General features: G+C 40.2%; 1 long non-coding RNA gene across 1 annotated transcript in view; it reads right to left on the reverse strand.

Moving 5' to 3' along the window:
- LOC146545812 (uncharacterized) overlaps nt 1-11,658 on the reverse strand; it is a 30,894-nt gene extending 19,236 nt beyond the window's left edge. Inside the window, exon 1 of the long non-coding RNA XR_014881112.1 lies at nt 11,570-11,658. This is a non-coding gene — a long non-coding RNA (uncharacterized LOC146545812). The remainder of the gene's footprint in view (nt 1-11,569) is intronic.
- Between the last annotated feature and the right edge of the window lie 4,777 nt (nt 11,659-16,435).

Here is a 16,435-nt window from a genome sequence, read left to right on the forward strand (position 1 = left end):
CCACATCCAGAAAATGATGGAGATTCTTCTTAGCCCCCTTCTTGTTTTCCCAAAGTCTCAGCAAAAGCTCCCTGTTCATCCACATCTCATCCTCTATCTCATCTTATAGCACTCAGGGACAGCTTGCTCCTGCGCCTTCAAGACTTCCTACTTGAGGAGCATCCAGCCTTCCTGGACCCTTCACCTTTCAGGATGAATTTTCTTCTAAAGTAGAGCCTTTAGGAGCAGCTGTCCTCTGGGCCCCACTGAGGTGAGCCACATAAATAGCCCTAGCCACTTCTTCTCACACACCATCATCACACAGGAAGAAAGATGAACACTATATTCATAATTCCTTCCAAAGGCAGCATGGCAGATTGCATGGCCATGGAAGAGAAAGATTAGTTAAAAAATCTTTTCAGCTGAAGAAAAGAGGAATGCCTGAAGAAATGGCCATCACAGTGGATAGTGACTGAGGGATCCTGAAAAGGTTTAATGTTGACAGAAAGTAGCCCATTCTCTTGGCCAAGGTCGCACAGGAAACATAGAGATAAATCATGCCTTTTGTTGAGCTCAACCTGATCCTGGATGCTTCAAATAGAATGGAATAAAATGGAATTGAATGGTTCAGTTAGAAAGAATCTTCAAAGATCAGTGAGTCCAACTTCCCAATAACTTCAGGACTAACCAAAAGTTAAAGCACATTAATGAGAACATTGTACAAATGCCTCCTGAACAACCACAGGCGCAGGGCATGAACTACCTCTTTAGGATGCCCGTTCCAGTGTTTAACTATCCTCACAGTAAAGAAATGTTTCCTAATGCCCAGCCCTCCCTGGCACAGTTCTGTATCATTCCCATCCTGACATCAGTTCCAGGAGCAGAGCTCAGCATCTCCTCCTGCTTCCACTCCTCAGAGAGCTGCATAGAGCAGTGAGATCTTGGCCTCCTCCAGATTGGACAATCCAGGTGTCCTCTTCACAGGATGTGTCCTCCAGACCTGTCATCAGCTTTGTTGCCCTCTTCTAGATGCTTTCAAGTATATTAACATGCTTCTTATGTTGTGGCGCCCAGAACTGTATGCAATAGTTAAGATGAGATTGCACAAATGCTAAATATAGTGGGAGAATCATCTCTTTTGAGCAGAAAAAGAGAAAACAGTCATAGGAGACAGACTTCATCAGAGGAAATTGTGCAAGATGCTAGAAAGAGGCATTCCTAAGGTCTCGTGAGACAATCCATGTACCATACTGGAGCAACCACTGTGCTGACAAAGGAGGAAGGCATGAGAACAAAGACTTGACTGAAAATAGATGTTTTCTAGTGTGCAGTTACTTTCCATATGAACTGAGATGAAAAACTTCAGAGGTATATTCCTAGGAAGACCATCCTGATCACAGGACACATCTGAAGATCTCTTCCAGCAAGCACACAAGCTGTCTGCCCTGCAGCAGGGCCAGCACAAGGTGGGAGTGAGCACTCTTTTATCTCCAAGGAGGGATCGCTGCAAGAGGCAGGAATTCACATCTAGCACATCTACAGCATCTGAAATCCAGTAAGAACCAGGATCTTCTGCCTCAGAGATGGAAAGGCAACACTTACTGAGCAGCCAGCGGCATCTCATCACCTACCAAGCTCTTGTTGTGTTCCATTCATGTAACAGGACATCTGCTTTGGGGAACACAGCTGTCGGTGGCTCACCTCACACATTCGGTCTGCTCCTCATCCTTTCTACTAGATCGGAACAGTACAATATCTGCCTCCACCTAGTGGTACAGCTCGGCAAACTCTGTTCTGGTTTACACCCTGTTGTAAAGTGCATCTAGCCATCCCACATGCCCACAGAAGTCACAATACAATCCATTATTGAAAGGAAAATCAGAGAGAAGAACAATTTAACAAGGGACTGCTGCCTCTTCCTTCTTCATTTTGTTCTACTGTGTAAGTTTTCACATGATTTCCTCACTATACTCCTGAGGACATGGAAGTTCATTCTGTTATTTAAATATTATCTGCTCCCTCCTCTGCCGTACAGAAAAAGATATGGGTAATTACATAAGATTTTGTGTCAGCAGGGGTTTGAAGTTTCATTTGCCTGCAATACTGTTCTGTTAAATACATAAAAAGATATCTAAATGCAGCTTAGCACTACAATGAGCAGCAAATTAACTCTGCGTTTGGAGAGAAAAGTATTTACAATTAACATGGATCCTTTGACTATCCACATATGAAGGATAAGCCTTACTCCTGTGAATATGTTCCTACCATAGAGAAGCTATTACTGAGCCTTTACACAGAATCACAGAATCACATATAATTACAGAACTGTAGGGGTTGGAAAGGGCTCTAAAGGCCATTGAGTTTAACCCTCCTGCTAAAGCAGGTTCCCTGCAGCAGGTCGCACAGGTAGGCATCCAGGTGGGACTTGAATATCTCCAGAGATAGAAAGTCCACAGTCTTCCTGGGCAGCCTGTTCCAGTGCTCTGTCACTCTAACAGGAAAGAAGTTTTTCATTGTGTTTGTATGGAACATCTTGTGTTCCAGTTTCTGCCATTGCCCCTTATTCTTTTTAAAGTACTGGAATGGGTTCCAGGGAGTTGATTGAGTCACCATCCATGAATGTGTTTAAAAACCATTTGGATGTGGTGCTCAGGGACAAGATTTAGTGGAGGATTGTTAGTTAGGATTGTACAGTTAGGTTGTGATTGGACTCGATCTTTAAGGTCTTTTCCAACATGAGTGATTCTATGATTATATTATTCTATTGCTACCTGTCACCAAAAAGAGTCTGCCCCCATCGATTTGACTCACACACTTTATATATTTATGATCAGAAATCAGGTAACCTCTCAGTCTCTATTCTCCAGGCTGAACAGTCCCAGCTCTCAGCCTTTCCTCATACAGAAGATGCTCCAGGTGCCCAGTCATCTTTGTGGCCCTCTGCTGGACTCTCTCTGGGAGTTTCCTGTCTGTTTTGAACTGAGGAGTCCAGCACTGGACACAGTGCTCCAGATGCACCAGAGCAGACTAGAGGGGGAGGATCAACTCCCTTGACCTGCTGGCCAGGCTCTTTTTAATGCACCCCAGGATACCACTGGCCTTCTTGGTAACAAGGGCTCATGGTCAAACTGTTGTCCATCAGGACACCCAGGTCCTTCTCCACAGAGTTCTTTTCCAGCAGGTCACACCCTAGACTATACTGCTGCATGCAGTTATTCCTCCCCAATTGTAAGACTCTGAACTTGTCTTTGCTGAACTTCATCCACCCAACTCACCAGCCTGTCCACATTTTGCTGAATGGCTGCACAGCCTTCTGATGTGTCCGCCATTCCTCCCAAACTTCATATCAGCATCGTTACCCACTGCTTCAGGTAAACTGAGCCTAGTTCATCAAATGCAGGGTGATGTTCTGAGAGAGCAAAGTTGATATGCTTGTGATAGAAATGACATGCACAGAAAATGTAAGAAAAAATAACTTAGATTCACACTGCATTAGTAATTACATTTCATTACAAATACTATACGTTGTCTGTTAAAAATTTAAAGACAAAATGCATTTTTTTTATAAATTTAATTGTATCATTCACTATTTTTCTTTCATTTTATAAATAGTTTTAAATATAATTGCCTTACATAAGTTAATCTGTATCTACAGACAGATTGTCTTTAGTATTTGCAGTTCTTTGAATCAGACCAGGGTTCACCTTAAACTATGAATAAAAAGAATCAAATTGTTCTTACTCCTTCATTTTTTCCCCCAAATTAAACAGTATTTACTGTCTTTTGCTAATTCAGGAATTCTCTTTATTTTATAATCTGAGTACTTAAAGTTCACAAGGATCAAATACTGCCTGAAGAAATTCCTGAAGGGGAAGAAAGAAGAACACTACCAACAAAGAAATATTAAATAAGTCAGTGCAACCCACTCATTCACAAATTACGAAGCCATAAGCCATTTTTCTGCGATGGTAAAATTATTAATACTTAAGATTTGAGAGGTCTTGCTCTCATTCTCTCTCATTCCTTTTGCCTAAAAGCTCATAGTCAGATAGTTTCCAGCCCGGTCACTTCTCAGCCAAGATAATGCTGCATGTGCCACTCCTACAGGCTCCACCAAGAACCCAATCTCCACAGGATGTGCATCTGGCTTTGTTAGCATTGAAATGATTTCCTCTCACCTCTTCCTTTTCTTTGAAGCAGTATGTAAGTGAAGTCTCTGCAATCAGTTGGCAGAGAACAGGAAGCAGAGCAGGAGCTGCTACCCAAATGGTCTCTCGCTACTGTCGTAGTTAATGAAGCCTCTGCTTGACCTGTCCTAAACTGTATTTGTGTTACTATGTGCTCAGAGTCTCTGTATTCTCTGACATGAGGAATTACTACTGTATGTTTGTCCTGTTATTATATGCTTATCCAGATGGACCAAACTCTGAACTACACAAATCTCTTCTGTGCTGTACTAAGTCCAGCCATTCATTTTTTTGGCTCTTTTTTTTTTTCCTCTCTACAGGAAATATCCTTACATCTAATCTGCTTTTTCCAAGTTTCTTTGCAATCTGCTCAAATGCTCTTACACTTCTTTTACCAGCCTATTTTGCTAGCCTAGTTCTCCCTGTCTTCATCTATTTAACAACAGTTAAACAGCATTTCTTCCTGAATAGTTCTCCATTTTCACAGAATCACAGAATGGCCTGGGTTGGAAGGGACCTCAAGGATCATGAATCTCCAACCCCCCTGCCACATGCAGGGCCACAAACCTCCCCATTTAATACTAGACTAGGCTGCCCAGGGCCTCATTCAAACTGGGCTTTTTCACAGAATGAATCTGGCCTATTTTTGTAGAATCACAGAATCATAGAATGGCCTGGGTTGAAAAGGACCGCAATGACCAGCTAGTTTCAACCCCCTGCTATGTGCAGGGTCACCAACCACCAGAGCAGGCTGCCCAGAGCCACATCCAGCCTGGCCTTGAATGCCTCCAGGGATGGGGCATCCACAGCCTCCTTGGGCAACCTGTTCCAGTGTATCACCATCCTCTTGTGAAAAACTTCCTCCTAATATCTAACCTAAGCCTCCCCTGTCTCAGTTTAAGACCATTCCCCCTTGTTCTGTCACTATCCACACTCGTAAATAAACAGCTGTTTCCCTTCTTGTTTACATGCTCTCTTCAAGTACTGGAAGGCCATAGTGAGGTCACCCTGGAGCCTTCTCTTTTCCAAGCTGAAAAAGCCCAGTTCCCTCAACCTTCCTCATAGGAGAGGTGCTCCAGCCCTCTGATCATCTTCATGGCCCTCCTCTGGACACACTCCAAGAGCTCCACATCCTTCCTGTACTGGGGGCCCCAGGCCTGGATGCAGTACTGCAGATGGGGCCTCACAAGAGCCGAGTAGAGGGGGACAATCACCTCCCTCTCCCTGCTGGCCACCTCTTTTTGAGTGCAGCCCAGAGCACAGTTGGCCTTCAGGGCTGCAAGCACACACTGCTGACTCACATCCAGCTTTTCATCTACAAGGACCTCCAAGTCCTTCTGTGCAGGGCTGCTCTCCAGGAGCTCTTCCCACCATTTGTATAAATACCTGGGATTGCCCCGACCCAAGTGCAGCACCCTGCATTTTCTTCTTCATTTACATACAATTCCATCCAGGGCCCCTTTTCCTCCTCAGATGAGTAATGAAAGTATTTATTTGCCTTTCTGAGTGTTGACCTCAGAACTCTTTCACCTGTGATGCGCTCAGATCCAGGGAAAAGTGAGCTGTCCGACAGCTGAGCTCCCAGCCCAGCTCTGCACGGAGCTTGGCTTTGCACAGCAATTCCTGTTGTTTCAGCTTTTAATTCTGTAATGGGACTTAATTGCTACATATTCTAGATGAGGGCCATTATTATTAACAGGGGAATGAGATCTCTGGAGTATAAATTTAATGACATCAATGGCAATAACTCCAGCCTTAGCAATGTACATTAAAGCTGCTGCAGGTTAAAGGTTTACAAACATGTCATGGGAAAGACCTGATGAGCCACAGAATTAAGAACTATGGCCTCTCACACTACCATTCTCTTGGTTTTTCCTCAACAGTATTAACTGTAAATTTCTTCCAGTCTGAAGACACATTTATTTTTTTTCTGTTTTTATAAAATTACATCTTCTACAGAACCTGCCTCAAACAGGATGTTCTTAATGTTATCGTATTTATGTTTTCAGTTTCAGCTATGTCAATCTGAAGTAGAGCCACTGACGTCAATGGAATTACTTTGGATTTATCTGTGAGAGTAAATGTTAGCAAAGGACCAGAGAAAATATTATCTGTTTTGATTATAGTTACAGCAGGAACCATAACAAGCCAGAGAGCTATAGATAATCACTGCTTGTTGGAAATGACAGAGGAAAATTATTTGGGAGTAGAAATTTGTACTGTTTTCTGACAGCTGTAAAAATAAAGTTCATAGATAATAAAACAAAAAGCATAGAGAAAAGCAAAAGGGTAGTCAGAGATATAGGAAAATGCAGATGTCCATCTGTAACAAAAAAAAAAAAACTCCTGAACAGACAGAAGGTCTTCAGTTTGCTCACATGAAGGGATCTGATGGAGCTAAAGGGATCTAATGGAGCCAATGTACTGAGCATAGAGAAGATGTCCATTGCTTCTGGTAACTCAAAAGGTAAAGTACTCCCAATTGAATGCTCTGTTATCAGGAGATCTTAAATGAAGAAGAAAGTCCTTTTTTTTACTCAGCGTATAGCTCGATTGTGGAATTCTCTAATACAAGATATTTACTGATTGTGGAAGCTCAAATTATAAACAGAGTCTGGAAGGGTCAGATATATTTATGTAGGATAAGAGCTTTTGGACCTGACGGTCTGGAGGGAAATGGTCACTCATTATCTTACTGATGACCAAAGGAAGGATCAGTCAGAATTTACCCAGTTTTCTTAGCACTGCAAGTCTTGCTATAGAAAGGAAACATCTTGTCTGCAAAGTCAAGAATTCTTAATTTAGCAGCTTAGTCAAAGAATTACTATCATTCCAGATGAAATTATTATAGAGAAAACAAAAGAAGGAAAAATGTAAAAGAAAGAAAAGAATACTAACAGGGAAGAAGCCTCAATAATGATATAGGCAAAATAATTAGCTCTCATTTCACACTGTTTATCCATTTATCTGATTTTGTGCTCACCCTTCTCTGCCCACTCTGGATTCTACAGTTCTTGGTGTCGGTCCAAGGGGATAGTTACAGTGAGGTGCCAGATTTTGTTCTCCCTTCACTCTATAGTCTGCCTTTCGTTAAGCTAAACAAAACAAATTCTATTTTCAGTACACATCCCAGTTCTCTACTCAGTCTGCTGAAGCAACATTTTTTTTTAAATTGTAGGCACCATAAATGGATATATTCAAGTGATTATTTATCATGTCAAAGAAATGAGTGGAGCAAACAGAAGACCTCCATCAACATGTTCCTTTCTGAGACATCCTTATTTATTTACATAATGAGTGTATTAAATAAATGCTTCTATTTCTGCCTCACACTGGAATATCACGTGCAACTAGTTATCTACCAAGACTTACAAGTCACAGAATTAAAGAGTCACAGAATGGTTTAGGTTGGAATGTAACTCTGGGTCCACCTGGTCCAACTTCTGCTCAAGCAGGGACATCCAGAGTAGGTGCCCAGAATCATGTAAAATCCTTTTCAGAATCAGTGTCCCTACATCATCCTGCTCTAAAGGTCGTGTCCGGGTGAAAATGATCCATAGTATTACTCTGGGCTTTCTCTAGATGGAGCTTTGCACTCAAAACAGAGATACAGAGAGCAAAAGTGAGATAGTGCACAGAAAACAGTTTTCATTCTACATATCAGAGCAAAATAATCTAATTAAATCAGGCATTAAATGAAAAATATAATGCAAAAGTATTTGCCCATTCCACTAACTACTGTTAGTGCAAATATTTGGAATATAAATTAGAATGTCTAATGTTAAATATTTTTGTTTCTCAACTACAGGAAACTGTCATGGTGGCATTCATGATCAGTACTACTCCTCATAAATAACTCACTAAGAATTGAACTGTAATTCTGAAATTAACAGTTACTTGATAAATTAACAATTTATTCTTTCCAAAAATTTTCTGGCTCGGCTGCTGCTTTACGAAACCTTGGGCAAACATAGTCCAATGAACAGAGCAGGGACAGTCAGTAGCAAAAAGAGACTGTAAGTATAGCAATCCTGCACAGGGCAGCACTTGGTGCAAAATTCTGGCAACAACAATTGGCCCCAAACATGTAAAGACTTAAACTTATGTATATATATAATGTATGTGTAAGGCTGAGGGACCTAGGACTATTTAGTCTGGAGGAGACTGAGAGTGGGTCTTATCAGTACTTACAAATATCTACAGGTGGGTGCCTGGTGGACGGCCCAGGCTCTTTTCCATAGTGTCCAGCTGCAGAACAAAGGGCAACGGGCACACAGACTGGAACGCAGGAAGTTCCACGTGAACATGAGAAATAACTTCTTTACTTTGAGCATTTTAAGGCACTGGAGCAGGCTGCCCAGAGCTTATGGAGTCTCCTCTGGTGGTACTCAAAAGTCAGCTGGATGCTTTCCTCTGCAACCTAATGTAGAGAACTTGCTCTAGCAGGAGGTTGAGCTACATGATCTCGAGATATCCATTCCAACCCCTACAATTCTGTGGTATATTTATCTGATAGATTAGTATGCATACGTATATAAAGCATATCAATGTATTTTAACTAGATATGTAAGTTTAAGTGCAGCTTTTGTGACATGTAACTAATTTATTAGCCACAGTTTCAACAGGGAGACAATTCACATTATTCCAAGCTTTGACTTTGTGATCTAGAGATACGTCCATATAGTATGACGTAAATAAGAAAGGCAGTAAACCGATAATTTAATGGCTACTAATCAGTTAAATCAGAGCTGAAAAGTGAGGTTAAGCCATTGCACAAATATCTAACAAATGTCTGTTTCAACTCAGAGGAGTTCTAGAAAGGAGAATCAAAATCATATATGTGCTATGATTACTATAGGAAAGAGAATTATCAGCTGCTTGCCTTCTTTTGAGGAAAAATTTGAGAGATCTGGAACACAAGGTCAGGGAGAAAATTCTCTTAATTTACAAATCCATTGCTCAATCTCAAGAAACATTCATTTACACAAATTCATGCAAATGGAATGAGGATTCTTTTATGACTAGCAATGTATTTATTTCTCATGGTAGTTACGACTAGAAGACGAAGATGAAAAGGAAAATTATTGCAAAATACATCAAAAGACTGTCTCCTATTACTTTAAAGCTTCCAATACTGTTGCATTCATGTAATACCTGGGGAAGCATACTGTGTGAACTGACATTACTTAATGAACAGCTGACGTCTATGAGGACAACAGTTTTGTCATCTATCAAAGAATCATAGAATTGCTCAGGTTGGAAAGGACCTTAAGGATCATCAAGTCCAACTGCAACCTAACCATACTACCCTAACTCTAACAACCCTCCCCTAAATCATGTCCCTGAGCACCACATCCAAGTGGTTATCTATTGAGATTATTGAAAACATTTTTGCCACAGGCTTCCTTTTGAAACAGGTGGATGGGGCCCTAAGGGACATGGTTAGTGGGCATGGTTGTGATATGTTGATCGTTGGACTGGATGATATTAGAGGACTCTTCTAACCTCAACGATTCTATGACTCTTTGAATATGCATGGAAAGAGTGATAGAAGAGTTGGGAAAGAATCATAATTTGGTGAAGCATTTTGTTTCTAACCATATTCTTGCATCCATTCCTGCTTTTGGAGCCAGAAATAGGAATCCTAAGTCAAGGTTACACTTCCTGAAAATGAGAGGATAGGTAATGATCTGAGCAGAATTCATGCAAGCTAAATGCTGGGAAAGCACTAATAACAGCACATATGCTTAAATGTGCCTTAGGTTTGCAAATAAAACCTGCTCACTTTTAATTCCCTTAAAATAATTTTACAAACTATTAGATAAGTATCCAATCCTGATGTAAAAAGATCTGATTTTTATTTAGCAATAAGTAAAATTGTATGATAATAAGGAAGATACTATTTTTTGTAAGAGTCCAGAATAATTGAGAAAGAAATTGCTTCCTTCTCTTAGTTATGCTTGCTATGGCTACAAAGCAGATAGCTGATACCATATTGCTATCAAGCTAGTTCAAACAGTCCAAAGTTAACACAGATTGCAACTCATGGTCACAAAGATGGATAAATATTGGTCAGTGCTTTCGCTGAGCTATTTGCTCCCACAGTAAAGCACACAGAAGCACTTTAGATGTTGGACACTTTACGTAAGTATACATACGTAAGCTGAGGAATATGATCACCATTTTCCTATGTTCCCTCATACAATCTTGAAGAATAAGACAATCCCAACACAAATTCCAACACCTATTATATTGCCCATCTTCACACTTTGGCTTAATCATTTCTACTGTAGTTTTTCCTAAATTCTCCAGTGCTTAAGGATCCTGAACACCTGCTTCCTAATGCAACAGTCCTAACCTTTGTTTCCTACTTTTCTAAGAGTTCTACTACACTGTTACCACTTAGCTTTGCGTGGTAAAACAGTTGTTTCAGCTGTTAACAATTTTTTCATCCTGTTTATACAGTATCTCAGACAACTGACCCCCAGTCAAGGATGTCTGGCCTCCTCACAATTACAGAACAGGTAGTGGTTTAAGATAATATCCTCTCCCTCCATCATCCACATGCTAAAACTGATGTGTAGAATCACTTACATAAATGGTAATGATACTTCAGCTTATAACTCAGATATAAATGCTACAGACCTTAGGTCAAAGTTCTCATGGATAAACATTATTAGCTATCTAGATAACAGCTAAGCTACAGCTAGGTAGCATCTTAGCACTGTTTTGCTTAACAATCTATATGAAGAAGAAGAAAAAATACCTGGCAAGTAGTTCTTTGTGAAGAACTGTGGAAGTGCCAGATCAGGTCAAACACACTGCTTCAAAGAGGATGCTGTGTCTGGAGTCTTTTTCTTGACATTCCTTCAAGCAGTTTTAGCTTCTGCATGTCACTTGTAAAATGTTTCCACTGTCGTGTTTTTTTTTAATTTTGTACATAATATATACTGCAGTGCAGTCTACCTCACAGAATCACAGAATCACAGAAACACCAAGGTTGGAAAAGACTACAAGATCACTCAGTCCAACCATCCACCTACCACCAGTAGTTCTCACTAAACCATGTCCCTCAACATAACATCCAAACATTCCTTGAACACCTCCAGGGTCGGTGACTCCACCACCTCCCTGGGCAGCCCATTCCAGTGCCTGACCACTCTTTCAGAAAAGTAGCATTTCCTCACATCCATCCTGAATCTCTCCTGGTGCAGCTTGAAGCCATTCCCTCTGGTCCTATCACCAGTTACACAAGAGAAGAGGCCGACCCCCAGCTCACTACAACCTCCCTTCATGTAGTTATAGAGAGCAATAAGGTCTCCCCTGAGCCTCCTCTTCTCCAGGCTGAACATTCCCAGCTCCTTCAGCCTCTCCTCATAAGGCCTGTGTTCCAGACCCCTCACCAGCTTTGTTGCCTTCCTTTGAACCTGCTCCAGGGCCTCAATGTCTTTCTTGCAGTGAGGAGCCCAAAACTGGACACAGTACTCGAGGTGCTGCCTCACCAGAGCTGAGTACAGGGAACAATCACTTCCCTGTTCCTGCTGGCAACACTGTTTCTGATGCAAGCCGGGATGCCATTGGCCTTCTTGGCCACCTGGGCACACTGCTGGCTCATGTTCAGCCAAGACTCAATCAATACCTCCAGGTCATTTCCTCTACGCAGTCTTTGATCCACTCTACCCCAAGCCTGTAGCATTACCTGGGGTTGTTGTGGCCAAAGTGGAGGCCCAGCATTTGGCCTTGTTGAACCTCATCCCATTGGCTTCAGCCCAGCTCTCCAGCCTGTCCAGATCCATTTATTGATTCTCAGAATACCACAGTTCCTTCATACCTTCAACCCTGTTTCTCTTAATGTGCGCTTTTGAAATGAGAAAGATGAGGTAATATCCAGAAGAGTTTCCATGAAAAACAAAGAGAAAAATAGAGCATGTAAACAATGCAAAGAAACTAAGCAAAGTATGCAGCAGTTTTATAAATAAAACTAAGTGCCTAAATGCATTCCCATTTAAAAAAGTTCAAGCAGGAACATCATCTTTGCAGACATCAAAATTCAAACACTGAAACTTGCAAACTTTCCATTATTGACCTTTATTTCAAAATGCCTTTCTTCAATGTGAGAAAAACATTTCTCTTTATGGTAATTTCTGCTATCAGAAAGGTGCAGTAAATGTAATGTTAGCTACTGTATGTACTTTATTTATAGACTATGTCTATAAAACAGAAAATATTTTTGTGATCTCTTCAAACTTCACATCATGCAAATCCCAGCTTGACTGTGAGTTCACAAACTGATGTGCACATTTATATGAAGTCTGTGAATGAGACTCATTGAACTGCAAAACAGCCCATGGATTCAAATTGCAGATGATAGCATCTCCCACAAATGTGACAACTCAGAAGAAACTGAGAAGTGAGATGCTCACTAATTGTGTAGTTTGGGAACCAAGTCTCAAGGTGCTGTCTTACTGTTGGCTTCTATCTTAGAAGTCAGTGACACTGGTTTCAGTTGTTTTTTTGTTACCGCTGCAATAATTATTTTCACTGAAGTGAATGAAATTTCTTTTTGATAAACAAACCACCTGTGCTTAAATCTCTACCTATTTATTTATTTTTGTCAGATAATTCCCTGGAATTTCTGACAGCAAATGACTTAAATAAAGGAATTTGGGAATGGGTTGGTGGTTGGACTTGGCAATCTTAGAGATCTTTTCCATCTTATTGATTCTGTGATTTTGTACATCAAATAAAGACAACATAGATGCATACGTACCCATAGTAAGAAGTCCGGGTATTTGGTAAATCCTTTTCAAAATGCCATGAATTACTGATTGAAAATAGTTCCTGTGATATCTGTTTTTGCCTTCTGAGTTCTACAGTATTTCTTTCAGTTCAGGATCAAAACGTGACATAACTTTTTTGCCGTCATTGGTTTATGAGGTGTTTGTTTTCCAGTTGCTTTGCAGTATTGTTCTAATATTGGCCCAAGTGTTTCAATATCGTGGTGCACACAATGAGCAGTGTATCAAATCTGCCTGTGAGTTCACAGCTCACAAACTAAATTCCCCAAAAGGTGATCCAATCCACCAAACAAAATGACTGTCTGACTAAACTAACTCTGATATAAATATTCCATATTAGCGTTAATCCCAATTTTGGAAGAAACAGAAGCAGAAACCTCTGGAATCAAAAACACAAGATGAAGAGTTAGCTTTCAGCATATTGCAGCACTGACCTACTTTGCGTGCATTTTCATAGCAACAGCAGACATATCATTAGTGGTTGCTTAAAAGATACCAGCTTAATTAGGATCTGGAAACAGTATCTGCTAAAGTGGGTGAAAGCATTTAAAGACCATTAGTAGTGAAAGTGTTGGCCTATATGACAGACAACATCTGCAGATTTTTCTGTTGCTAAATCACAAATAGTATTTCTGGCTCTTAGAAAGGGTATGGTTTGTATTTTCTGCAACAGTGCCTTGACTGTTTTTCATTAACAAAGAAAAGAATAAACATGAAATACATGTGCTATACTAGAAAAGCCAGCATATTTCAAGATTCCCAGTAACATTTAAACAAGAAAAGAATGGAATAAAAATTGGCAGCTGGACTAACTGAAGTAAACTGCTGAGCACTGTCTTCATTAAAATGCATTGTCACAGGCTGCTAGTCTCTACATTAATAAAGTCAAAAGATAAGAATTCTTTGTAACTGATCTAGAAAATTTGGCTCTTTAAAAATAGAAACTGTATTTTACCAATCTGTAAACATTTTTTGCATGAAGCCAAAGGAATGCAAAGCATGTTTATTACGAAGAGCTGTGAATAATTTATTGGATGTACAAAACAATTGATTTGAGGATTTTTGAATATTTTCAAACGTCTCCCAAAAATATGAAATGAGAAATTTTAGGCACTGTTATGTGTCTAAATGTATTGCATAGAAAATCAAATGTACTTACCAACAAATAATCAGTCTGATGGATGTTTTGATCTTTCTCTGTACACCTCGTAACTTCTTTCTCAACCTGTGTGATACAATAGAAGATAATACATGACTGCTTTGAAAATGAATGATACAACTGTATCATGTCTTTCTTTTTATCACTTCGATTTCTCTTTACATTTTATACAGTAAACATTAAATTTAAATCAAATAAGGCATCTATGGTGCTACAAAAGTAAAGGTTTAATTTTCATCTCTTTCCCTTCAAGTCTGTTCAAATGTTATGCATGCCCTGTATCAGTGTCACATAGAAATACTCATTTGAGTTTGTTCCCAAATAACGCGGGGGTTTACTGTGTTTCTTATATGGCGTTTGCAATGCATATTTCTTCTCCATTAGTGTTCTGATACAAAGTTAATTTAAATCAAGCACAGTGCCCAAAACTTAGTCCTGGAGATATTTCAGCATAGGTCGGTTTGCTCAACTGAAGCTACACATCTAAACACTGCATTAATGAAGACATGCAGTAGAGTAGTCCATGATTCGTACTCAGTTCTGCAAAATGGGCTGAGACTTTTGAAAATCCTGCAAATTGGAAGCCACTAATTGCTTCTGTGACAATCTGCTGTCTTTACAAATTAACAGGCTAATTATTTGAATATTTCAGGAGAAAAATATATATTTGAAAATAAATTTATTTTCAAAATCTCTATTGGAATAGCTGCATAATAATAATTTTAAAAATCACTTAGTAAGCGTGTAGTCACTGAAAAGAAAGGAGGAATAGCATTTGGCTTCATACACCCTTTATCTTTTCTCATGAAGTTTTTCTTCACCTACAGGACTCTTATCAATGCTTTGTCACATGTGACAATCATCAGATCTGCTTTTATGTTTTTACACATTTTATTTATTTCACTTGTGGATTCTTCAGCTTTTTGATGAAGCTTATCTGAATCACTGAACTCCTGTTTCTATGGCCAGAGGGAACTGAGAGGCAACGGCATCTTTAGATATTCCCAGTACAACAACACTGAATCTGCCTCTTTATGACAGATGGGATTCATTAAACTAATCTGATGCACAGCACAACCCCCACAAATGCAACAGGCATGGCTAGGATATGCAGTATGGGATTAGGGATAAGTGGTCAGAAGTTCATCAAAACTGATTGCCTGAGTTTCTCACAGTGTAAGATGAAAGTCAGTGTTGCATTCCTCCTTATTAACATATCTTATGTAGTTTCTATTGCATATTTGCTACATCAAAAAAATGGCGAGCGTCAGTTCCACATGATTTAAGAGCTATCAGTTCATTAAGCATAGCATGTATCCATGGGGAAAAGGCACAAATTCCCAACAAAAGACAGAACCCTGTTCTCAGTTCTCCCAAAAAAAAACCCTCATTAATATTGTGGAGATGTTCTCTTTGGAGAATTTATGCTATTTCCTTTATTTCTGATCCAACTATTTTTATATTTTCCCAGTGGGATGCAATCAACAAAATGGAAGCAAACAGGCTTGTACGTGTGCTGAAATCATTACAGGATTACAAACACTAACCATTTTAGAACTGTATAGCAGAAGAGTTCATAAGCTAAAATGACAAAAAGGCCTGTAGCTACAATATATGCTCTCCAAACAGCCTTGCTGCAGTGCATTATGTGCTGCAGTGGGGTGACACCAGCCAGCTGCAAGATGCCCACCACTCACTCACTGTTCCTCCTCAGCAGGACAGGGGTTAATTGGATGAAAATGCTCGTGGGTTGGGATGCCGACAGGGAGACCAGTTACAAGTTACTGTTATGGGCAAAACAAACTTGAGTTAGAAGTAAATATTTTTTTCCAGATAAAGTAGGCTTGAATAGTGAGAAATAAAAATTAACAAAAAGTTTTCTTCCCACCACACCCTCTTTTCCCATGCTCAGATTCACTGTCCCACACCACAGAGCTGCCATACCTGGCACAGGATCCATCAGAGGGCCCTGCAGTGGTCTACTTGGGCCAGGAGTGTATGAAGTGCTCTGGACATCTAACCTGAAGTCCATGCAGCCCCAAACCTCCTGCTGTGGGCAGGGTTGCCTCCCACCAGACCAGGCTGCCCAGGGCCCCATCCAGCCTGGCCACCTCCAGGAGTGGGGCATACACAGCTTCTCTAGGCTTCTCTAGGCAGCTTGTGTTAGGGCCTCACTGTCTTCTGAGTAAAGAATTTCTGCCTGACATCCATCCAATCTCCTCTCTTTTACTTTAAAGCCATTCTCTTTTGTTTTATCACAATCAGACTGTGTAAAAAGTTGATCTCCCTCCAGTTTATAAGATCCCCTCAAG

This window comes from Meleagris gallopavo, chromosome 1, assembly GCF_905368555.1.
Source record: "Meleagris gallopavo chromosome 1, MGAL_WU_HG_1.1, whole genome shotgun sequence".
NCBI lineage: Eukaryota > Metazoa > Chordata > Aves > Galliformes > Phasianidae > Meleagris > Meleagris gallopavo.